Here is an 11684-nt window from a genome sequence, read left to right as displayed (position 1 = left end):
TGTCCAAAATGGGGATGTGAAATGAAGTGAAATAAAGCTTCAGTGGCTGAGAGATTTCAAATGGAGTCGAGAGGTCACTCTGGTGGACATTCGTATGCACTATATAGATAACACTTTTTTAGGTTTTAATGTATTGGAATAGCTAGAAGTAAATACCTGAAACTACTAAACTCTAGCCCAGTATCCTTGATTCTTGAAGATGATTGTATAACAATGTAGCTTACAAGGGGTGACAGTGTGATTGTGAAAACCTTGTGGATCATACTCCCTTTACCCAGTTTATGGATGGATGAGTAGAAAAATGGGGACAAAAACTAAATGAAAAATAGGGTGGGATCAGAGGGATGATTTGGGTGTTCTTTTTTATTTTTATTTTTTATTCTTATTCTGATTCTTCCTGTTGTAAGGAAAATGTTCAAAAATAGATTGGGGTGATGAATGCACAACTATATGATGGTACCGTGAACACTTGATTGTACACCATGGATCATTGTATGGTGTGTGAATATATCTCAATAAAACAGAATTTAAATATATATATATATATATATATATATTTAAAGCAAATATTGACAGATTAGAAGGTAGAAATAGAGGGTTCTAACTTAATACTAGGAGATTTCAATATACCACTTTCAATAATGGACAGAACATCTCAACAAAAGATAAATAAGGAAATGGATGATCTCAGTGATACAAATGGTACTGTAAACCCACTAGAACTAACAGACACACACATAGAACATTTCACCAAACAGCAGCAGAGTACATATTTTTCTGCAGTGCATATGGGACATTCTCCAGGATAGACCATTTGTTAAGTCACAAAACAAGTCTCAATAAATTTTAAAATATTGATATCATACAGTGTATCTTCTTCAACCTCAATGGAATGAAGCTAGAAACAATAACAGAGAGAGAAGTGGAAAATTCATAAATGTATGGAAATTAAACCAAAACACTCATAGACAACCAGTGGGTCAAAGAAGAGAACACAAAGAAAATTAGGATATATCTTGAGGCAAATGAAAATGAAAAAACAACATACCAAAATTATGCAATGCAGCAAAAGCAGTGCTGAGAGGAAAATAGCCCTAAATACTTGCGTTAAAAAAGAAAAAAGATCTTAAATAAGGGGAATAACTGCATAACTGGAGGTTATAGAAAAAGAAGAGCAAACTAAATACGAAGTGAACAGAGTGAAGGAAATAACAAAAATCAAAATGGAGATAAATGAACTAGAGGTGAAAAATAACAGTAGAATCAATGAAGCCAAAACCTGGTTCTATGAAAAAATTAATAAAATGAAAAATCTTTAGCTAGGCTGACAAAGGAAAAAAGAGAGAGAATGCAAATAACAAAAATTAGAAACAAAAGGAGAAGCACACACTGTTACCACAGAAATAAAAATAGTTATGAGGGGATACTATGAACAATTTTATGCAAATAAATTATATAACCTAGATGAAATGAGAAAATTCTTAGAAACACACAAACTACCTATACTGACTCAAGAAGAAATAGAATATCTCAGCAGGAAAATAACAGGTAAAGAAATTGGATCAGTAATCAAAATCTTCCCAACAAAGAAAAGCTCAGGATCACATTGTTTTACTGTCAGATTTTACCAAACATTCCAAGAAGAATTAACACCAATCTTGCTCAAAATATTCAAAAAATTTGAAGAGAGGGAACTCTTCCTAACTAATCCTATAAGATTAGCATCATCCTAATACCAAAGCCAGATAAAGATACCACAAAAAAAGAAAATTACCAATCAGTATCCCATGTGAATGTAAATGCAAAAGTCATCAACAAAATACTAGCGAACTGAATCCAACAGCACATTAAGGGAATTATATAACACAACCAAGTGGGTTTTATCTCAGGTTTGCAGGGGCCGTGCAACATAATAAAATCAATTAATGTAATATAACATTAATAGAATGAAGGAAAAAAACCCGTATGTCAGTTCTATCTGAGTAATTTATAAATTCAGTATAATACCAATGAAAATTCCATCAGCCTTCTTTGGGAAATAGAAAAGCCAATCATCAAATTTCTGTGGCAGCTCAGGGGCCCCCAAAATCCAAAACCATCTTGAAAAAGAGCTAAGTTGGAGGACTCATACTTCCCAACTTAAAACTGATACAAAACTACAATTATCAGAATATGGTACTGGCACAGACAAATAAAACAATGGAATCAAATTCAGAGTTCTGAAATAAACCCTCCCATGTATGGCCAATTGATTTTTTTTATGAGGGGCCAAGTCCACTCAATGGGGAAAGAATAGTCTCTTCAACAAATGATGCTGGGCAAACTGGATATCCATATATGAAATAATGAAGGTGGAGTCCTACTTCACACAGTGCACAAAAATCAGGTCAAAATATCTTCTTTCTCTAAAGAAGATATTGACATGGCCATAAAGCACATGGTAAGATGCTCTGCATCATATGCTGTTAGGGAAATGCAAATCAAAACCTCAGTGAAGGGAACTTCCGGGGAAGACGGCAGAGTAGGGAGCTCCAGGACTCAGTCCTCCCACCAAAACAACTATTAAATAGACAGAAACTGCCTGAAACAAGTATTTTGACACTCCAGGGGCCAGAAAAACACTATACAGCATCCAAGGAAGAGCAGGAGGAAGAAGCTGATAAATTACGGTACAGAAGTGTAAATTACTCTCTCCAAATGGCAGCTACTAGACGCTATCACCCACTCTTGCAACAAGCCACCATGGGGCCAGACCCTGGCTCGCTTCCTGGTGACAGAAAGGGATGTAAAAATCTTCTTCCCTAAGAACAGGGGTGGGTATGACTGATCACTCATCACAGCTTTTGATTAGCAAATTTGGATCACTGGTTCCCAGCTCTGAGGGCAGCTATTATTTCAACCTGCACTGGACAAAGGCAGCCAGGCAGCCATTGTCTCAAACCTCCCTGGACAACGGCAGAGACAGTGGAGATTTAGACAACACCACTTCCTCATGGCTGTGGGGACATTTAGCTGAAGGGCTGCTTTTTTAGAACAGACCAGGAGAGCTCAGCTTTGAGGAGCTGTTGGAGAAGATTTTGGAGCCCCTCCTGATCCCCTCCCCCAGGGCTCTTTGAAGCCAGTCTACACCCCCTTCATACATCCCTGGTCTTGTATTGGCTGGGAAAGTCTGACTTTGGAAAGTCCTTTCCAGAGTGATCCTCCTTCCAGATTTATTCTCCAGGCAAGCTTGAGACAATGAAAGGAGTGTAGGAAACTATAGAGATGGACACTTTGGGACAAAGGCCTGCTAGCACCAAATACTCAGGACAGGGAAGTTTGTCTCCTAGGAACCAGAGGGGACAATCAAACTCCAGTAAACAGGGGAACTCAAAACAGCTAACAAGCTAAACCCAGGACAAGAAAGAGGCCCAGAAAGAGAAAACCCTGCACACTACATTCGCCTTGGACAGACCTTCCTGATATGAGAGCTGATGCACAAGACAATCTCTGTCTTATCACATGCAGTTACTAAATCAACAAATAGACTCTCATGGAATGAATTCCAGAGTTAACATTTTAAAATATTAAAATGTATGGTGTGCAACAAGAGTACAAGACAATTAGAGACAGACAGTGATGGTGCATACAAAGGAAGAGGAAAAGAATTCAGAAAACACTATAGAAGAACACAAGCATGTGGACAAACAAATCAAAGCCTTTTTTTAAAATGACCTTAAAAACACTCAAGGAGATTAAGGAAAATACAGAGAGAGAACTAAAGGTTATTGGGAAGGCAAAGAATGAGAAATTTGAGAGTCTTTGTAATGAGAGAGAAATTTTAAAAAGGAACCACACAGAACTACTGGAGTTGAAGACCACAATAACTGAAATGAAAAATGCCCAGGTGGGTTTCAAGAGCATATTGGAACTGGCATATGAAAGAATCAGTGAACTTGAAGATAAGACACTTGAAATGAGTCAGGCTGAGGAGCAGAAAGAAAAAAAGAAATATTAAAAGCTAAAATAGCTTACGACAGTTATGAGACATTATCAAGCATACAAATATATACATTATGGGAGTGCTAGAAGAAGAAAGAATGGGGAAGAAGGAATAGTCAAAGAAATTATGACAGAGAACTTCCTAAACTTAGCAAAAGACATGAATGTGCACATCCAAGAAACTTGGAGAACACTAAACAAGATAAACCTGAAGAAAAAAACACCCCATCACTTATTGATTACCCTATCAAATACAAAGGACAAGGAAAGATTTCTGAAAGCCATAAGAGAAACATCACGTTATGTACAAGGGAGTCCCAGATAGATTGAGTTCTTTTCTCATCAAAAAACCATGGAGTCAAGAAGGCAATGGGTTGAAATACATGAAGTGCTGAAGGAAAAACAACTGGCATGCAAGAATTTTATATCTGGCAAGACTCACTTTAAAAAATGAAGGGGAAATTAAGGCATTCTTGGGGGAAAAAAAAAAAAAGCTGAAGTAGTTCATCACTTCTAGACCTGCCCTACAAGCAATGCTAAAGGGAGTTCTTCAGACTGAAAGGAAAGGACATTAGACAATGGTTCAAGGCAACATAAAGACATAAAGACCTGTAGTAAAGGTAACCATTTAGGTAATTACATATGCCAGTATTACTGTAGTCATGCCTAACCTCAAAACTCAAAGAACTAGAAAAAGAAGAGCAAACTAAATATAAAGTGAGCAGAAGGAAGGAAATAACAAAGATTAGAGCAACAATACATGAAATAGAAAACAAACAAGCATAAAAAACAATTGAATCAGTCAAACCAAAAGTTGGTTCTTTGAAAAGATCAATAAAATTGGCAAACCTTTAGCTAGACTAACAAAGAAAAAGAGAGAGAGAGGCTATAAATAATGAAAATCAGAATGAAAGGGGAATATTACTACTGACTCACCTAAATAAAAAGGATTGTAAGAGGATACTATGAACAATTGTATGCCAGTAAATTAGATAACCTAGAAAAAGGGACAAATTCTTAGAAACACGTAAATTACCCACATTGACTCAAAAAGAAAAAGAAGATAGCAGCAAACCAATTGTTCATAAGGAGATTAAATCAGTAATCAAAAACATCCCAAGAGAAAAGCCCGAGATCTGATGACTTCACAGGGGACTTGTACCAAACATCTCAAGAAGGCATAAGCCCAATTCTGCTCAAACTCTTCCAAGAAACTTTGAAGAGCAGGGAAAACTCTCTAACTCATTCCACAGGCCAATATCATCCTCATACTAAAGCTGGATAAAGATACAACAAGAAAAGAAAGCTACAGACCAATATCTTATATGGATATAGAGGCAAAAATCCTCAGTGAAATACTAGCAAACCGAATCCAACAGCATATTAAAAGAACGTGCACCTTGATCAAGTGGGATCTATCCTTGATGTGCAAGGCTTATTCAATATAAGAAAATCAATTAACGTAATATAACACATTAACAAAAAAAAAAAGGAAAAAAAACCATGATCATTTCAATTGATACAGAAAAGGCATTTGACAAAATACAGCAGTCTTTCTTTATAAAATTACTTAAAACACTAAGAATAGAAGGAAACTTCTTCAACATGGTTAAGAGCATATATGAAAAGCCCAAAGCTGACATCCTACTTAATGGTGAAAGACTGAAAGCTTTTCCTCTGAGACCAGGAACAAGTTAAGGATGCCCACCATCACAACTGTTATTCAAACATTGAACTGGAAATTCTTGCCAGAGCAATTAGGCAAGAAAAAGAAATAAAATGCATCTAAATTGCAAAGGAAGAAGTGAAACTTTCCGTGTTTGCAGATGACATGATCCTATATATACAGAAGATCCTGAAAAATCCACAACAAAGCTCCTACAGCTATTAAATGAATTCAGCAAAGTGGCAGGGCACAAAACCAAGACCCCCAAATCAGTAGTGTTTCAACACACGGCAATGAACAATAATAAGAAGAAATTAAGAAAAAAATGCAATTCACAATAACAACTAAAAGAATCAAATATCTAGGAATAAATCTAACCAAGATTATAAAGGACTTTTACACAGAAAAGTATAAAACATTGCTAAAAGAATTTAAAGAGGCTCTAAACAAATGGAAGCATATTTCATATTCATGGATTGGAAGACTAAATATCATTAAGATGTCAATCCTACCCAAAGAAATGTATAGATTGAATGCAATCCTGTTCAAAATACCAACAGCCTTCTTTGCAGAAATGGAAAAGCCAATCATCAAATTTATATGGAAGGGTAAGGGGCCCTGAATATCTAAAGCCATCTTGGAAAAGAAGAATGAAGTTGGAAGACAAACACTTCCTGATCTTAAAACTTATTACAAAGCTTCAGTAATCAACACAATATGGTAGCAGTATAAGGACAGACATATAGACCAATGGTATTGAATTGAGAGCTCAGAAATCAACCCTCACATTTATGGACAACTGATTTTTAACGAGGCCATAAAGACCACTCAATTGGGAAAGAAAAATCTCTTCAACAAATTGTGCTGGGAAAACTGGATCATCATTTGCAAAAAAATTGAAGAAAGACTCCTACCTCGAACTATATACAAAAATCGACTCAAAATGCATCAAAAATATATTGTAAGAGCTGGAAGTATCAAACACCTGGAAGAAAACATAAGGAGGCATCTTCAGGACCTTGTATTAGGGAATGGTTATTTAGACTTTGCAGCCAAAGCAGAAGCAAAAAAAGAAAATAGATAAATGTGACCTAAGCAGAATTAAAAAGTTTGGTCTTCAAAGGAATTTATCATGAGTGTAAAAAGACAGCTTACACAATGGGAGAAAATATTTGGAAGCCACATATTTGATAAAAGATTAATATCCAGGATTCATAAAGAAATCCTTCAACTTAACAAGAAAAAAAGGAAACAATTGAATTTTAAAATGGGCAAAAAACTTGAAAAGACATCTTCTCAAAGAGGATATACAAATGGCCAGAAAGCACATGAAAAGAAGTTCAACATCATTAGCCATCAGGGAAATGCAAATCAAAACCACAGTGAGATACATTCCATACCCATTAGAATGGCTTCTATTCTTAAAAAATGGAAAATATCAAGTAATGAAGAGGATGTGGAGAAATAGGAATACTCATTTATTACTGATGGCAATGTATAATGGTGCAGCCACTATGGAGAATAGTTTGGTGGTTCTTCAGAAAGCTAAGTATAGAACTACCGTGTGACCTGGCAATCCAACTACTATGTATACACACCAAAGAAATGAAAAGCAGGAACTCGAATAGGTATTTTTACACTGATGTTCATAGCAGCATCATTCACAGTTGTGAAAAGATGGAAGCAACCCAAATGTCCATCAATGGATAAATGGATAAACAAAATGTGGTATTTACAATGTAATAGTATTCATCTGTAAAAAGGAATGAAGTTCTGATACATGCCACAACATGGATGAACCGTGAAGATATCATATTGAGTGAAATAAGCCAGTTACAAGAGGACACATATCACATGATCTCACTGAGATGTGATAATTAGAATAGGAAAATTCATAGAACCAGAAACTGTAATACAGGTAAGCAGGTTCTGAGTAAGGGATAGGAAAAGGGGAGTGAATGCTTAATTTGTACAGAGTTTCTGTTTGGGGTGATGGAAAAGTTTTTGTACTAGACAGGGGTGGAATATTATTAACAGCACTGAATTATACTTCTGAATATGGTTAAAAGGGGAAATTTTAGGTTGTATATATGTTACTAGAATAAAAATTTTTTAAATCACCATAATACTGTACAATACAAACAGTGAACCTTAATGTAAACTATGGACTATTGTAGTAGTTTAATTATTGTAATAATATTATTTCATCATTTGTAACAGTGATACCACACTAGCAAAATGTTAGTAACAGGGGAAAGTGTGTTTGTGTGTGCAGAGGGAGAGTTACGGAAACTCTCTATTTTCTGCAAGATTTTGCTGTAAGCCTATAATTTATCAAAAATAAACATTTTTTGAAAATGTATTTTTAAACCAAAAGCTGAGAGAAAGGAAAGGTTGAGATGAGAAGAGGTATCAGCTAATTTCAAAAGCTGTAACAGTTTTAATAATTAGTAGGAAAGCAATGGTGATAGTCATAGTGGGAAACCAAAATGAAGGGAAAAAAGAGGAGACAGGATATCATCAAAGTTAAGGTATTAATACAAAGAAAAATATGTAAATGTTTATAACTACCACTATATACTAAAAAAGAACAGAATACCAATTAACAAGGCCCACATAATGAAAGAATATTTACATGTATTTAGGTATATGTGTATGTATGTGAAATATGATACTGTATGACAAAACTAAGGCCATATATAGAAATCAATAAATAAAGCAAATGTTTCTTAAACATATGAAAAGATAGTTATATCAACTTAACTCACCTACCAACAAAAACAAGTAATAGATTTTTCAGAAAGAGTCACAAAGCAAAATCAAATATTCTGCTGTATATAAGAGACACACCTAAAACAAAAGAATGAAAAAAGTGAACATACCAGTAATTAGAAGTAAATGGAATCGGGAATTATAATATTGATATTTGACAAGTGGTATTGAAATAAAAAGAATTGAAAGAGACAAAGAAATTCTGCACACTGAAGGCTACTATTCATATTGAAAATATAACAGCTATAGATAGGTATAAATGCAATCAATAACATAGAAAACAGGTATCATAGAACCTCTTAGACCTGTAACAGTCTAAGACTAATCAAGTGGACAGCAAGTAGTAAGGATATTGAAAATCTAAGCAACATCAAAATATAAATTTAGTATATGACAGGCAGCATCTAAAAGAAGTGGAGAAGAGACAGACATTTTAGTTAGTGGTATTGTGTGAACTGAATAACTGTATAGAAAATGATAAAATTGCATCAATTCCTCACATAGTCCGCTAGGATAAATTCCAAATGAATCAGATATGTATATGTAAAATATGAAAACTTACAGGTACTAGAGGCAAACATGGTAAATTCCTCTCTAAACTTGGAGTGGGGGTAATTTTCCTAAACTGATTAAAAATTCAGAATTGATCTGGGAAAAGATCACTAAATTTTATTACATACACATAAAAATATTTGCATGGATAAAAACACATTAAACAAAGTAAAAATATAAGCAATAAAGTGGGAGAATTATTTGCAACTTATACCACAGAGTTAATAGAAATAATGAAGGGTTTCTCAAAATAAAGAAGAAATGAGATCTTTTCATTTTAAAATGGTCTATTAGAGGTAGCTAAAATGTGAAATGCAAATGACTCTTAAACTTGTGGAAAGATATGTAACCTCCCCCCTATTAAGATAAATGCAAATTACAATGACATTGAGATGCCATTTCTCACTTATCCGAAACATTTTTTTAATCCAAAAATTTAACAATATGATTGGTGGAAGTAACCTTGGGGAAACAGATATTCACCCAGTCCCTGTGTGGAATTTGGCAATAAATAGCAAAATTCATCTGCATTTACCCATTGATCCGACATGCCCAATGTAAGAGATCTAGCCCCACAATACACAATCAAAATTATAGAAAAGATATATTCACCAGGCAATTTGTTGCAATATTTTTATTATTTAATATTTTAACAGAAACCTGGAAATAACTGTTTATGTAAAAGAAGATTGTGAATGTCAGCTTTGCAAGGTGTTGAAAATGGGATGGTATTGGGGGAAAAATACAATCAATGCAAACTGGAGTCTGTAGTTAACAGTAATATTGTAATATGCTTCCATTGAGTGTAACAAAGGCAATATATCAAAGCTAAATGTCTACAGAAGGGGATATAAGGGAAGGGTATGGGATTATTGGCATTGGTGATGTTGTCTGACCTTTTAATTTTGTTTTGTTTTGTTTTATTTTACTTTTTTTTGTTTTTCTTTTTTCTCTTTTCTTTTTTCACCTCTTCCTCTTTCTTTGAGGAAGAAATGGAAGTGTCCTCATATAGATAGTGCTGGTGAATGCATAACTATGTGATTATACAGGGAACTATCAGTATTTCTAAGTATTGTTTACTTAGGATGGAATGTATGGTGCGTGAATAAAACCTTCTAAAAAATAAACAGAGGGATACAAGTGCTGGAGAAAATGTGGAGGAAGGGATGTACCTAATCACATTGGTGGAGAAGTAGAATGGTGTAGCCCATCTGGAGGGCAGTGTGATGGTTCCACAGGAAGCTAAGCATGGGGTTGCCATATGGTCTTGCAACCCTGTTATTGGGTATATACTTGGAAGAACTGAAAAGAGGGACATAAATGGACTTTGGGGTTTATGGTGGCAGTATTCACGATTCACAGTGGATGGAGATGGCCTAAGGGTACCCTGACTGATAAACAGAATGGTGAACTGTGGTATATACACACAATGAAATATTGAGCTGCTACAAGAAGGAATGAAGTTGTGAGGTATGCAACTGGATGAATGGACATTGAGGACAGTATATTGAGTGAAATAAACCAGAAATGAAATGTCAAACATTATCATGCCTCACTAATATGGACGAACCATAATGTGCAAATTCTCAGAATGGAATCTGAAAGCATAGGTTATCAGGGGAAAGCTTATTGTAAAGGTACCTAGATTGTAATCTCTTACAGCAGTTACATCGATTCCTGAGCTGTAATGGCTATTTATAAATTCTGAGATGCTGAGCTCTTTTGTGTATAACCTGGACGGTCCCTGGAACTTTGGGAATCTGTGTTACACCTGAGACTCAGACCCAGAATTTGGCAGCTATGAATGTCAGCATTACCTCATATGGCAAATGTTAAAGAGTCTGAAAAGAGATCAGACTTCTATTAGAGACATGAATGAAGTGGACTTGGTTAGGACTAAGGTAAATCAGATTAAAGGGTAAAGGATGATATTGATGGTGTTTTGTTTTTTTTTTATTGAGATTGTTCACATTCTATAAATTATCCAAAGATCCAAAGTGTACAATCAGTTGCACATGGTACCATCATACAGCTGTGCATCCATCACCAAAATTAATTTTTTTTGAATTTTTAGAGCATTTTCATTATTCCAGAAAAGAAATAAAGGCAAAAAAAAAAAAAAAAAAAAGGAAACTCAAATCCACCCATACCCCTAACCACCCCGCCTCATTATTGACTCATAGTATTGGTATAGTACATTTGTTACTGTTGATGAACGAATGAAATACTACTAGCTGTAGTATAGAGTTTGGAATAGGTATACTTTTCTCCCTATATGCCCCTCTATTATTAACTTCTAGTTATAGTGTCATACAGTTGCTCTAGTTCATGAGACAGATTTCTAATATTTGTACAGTTAATCACGGACATTGTCCACCACAAGATTCACTGTTTTATACATTCCCCTCTTTTAACCTCCAGCTTTCCTTCTGGTGACATATGTGACTCTGCGCTTCCTCTTTCCACCACCTTCACACACCATTCAGTACTGTTAGTTATTCCCACAATGTGCTACTGTCACCTCTGTCCATTTTCAAACCCTTAAGTTCAGCCTAGTTGAACATTCTGCTCGTAATAAGCAACTACTCCCCATTCCTTAGCCTTGTTCTATATCCTGGTAACTTATATTTCATGTCTGTGAGTTTACATATTATATCTAGTTGGTATCAGTGAGACCCTGCAATATTTGTCCTTATGTTTCTGACTTATTTCA

Source organism: Choloepus didactylus, chromosome 13, assembly GCF_015220235.1.
Source record: "Choloepus didactylus isolate mChoDid1 chromosome 13, mChoDid1.pri, whole genome shotgun sequence".
NCBI classification, from domain to species: Eukaryota; Metazoa; Chordata; class Mammalia; order Pilosa; family Megalonychidae; genus Choloepus; species Choloepus didactylus.
The sequence above is the reverse complement of the archived record's forward strand: the minus strand, read 5'-3'. Positions refer to the sequence as shown.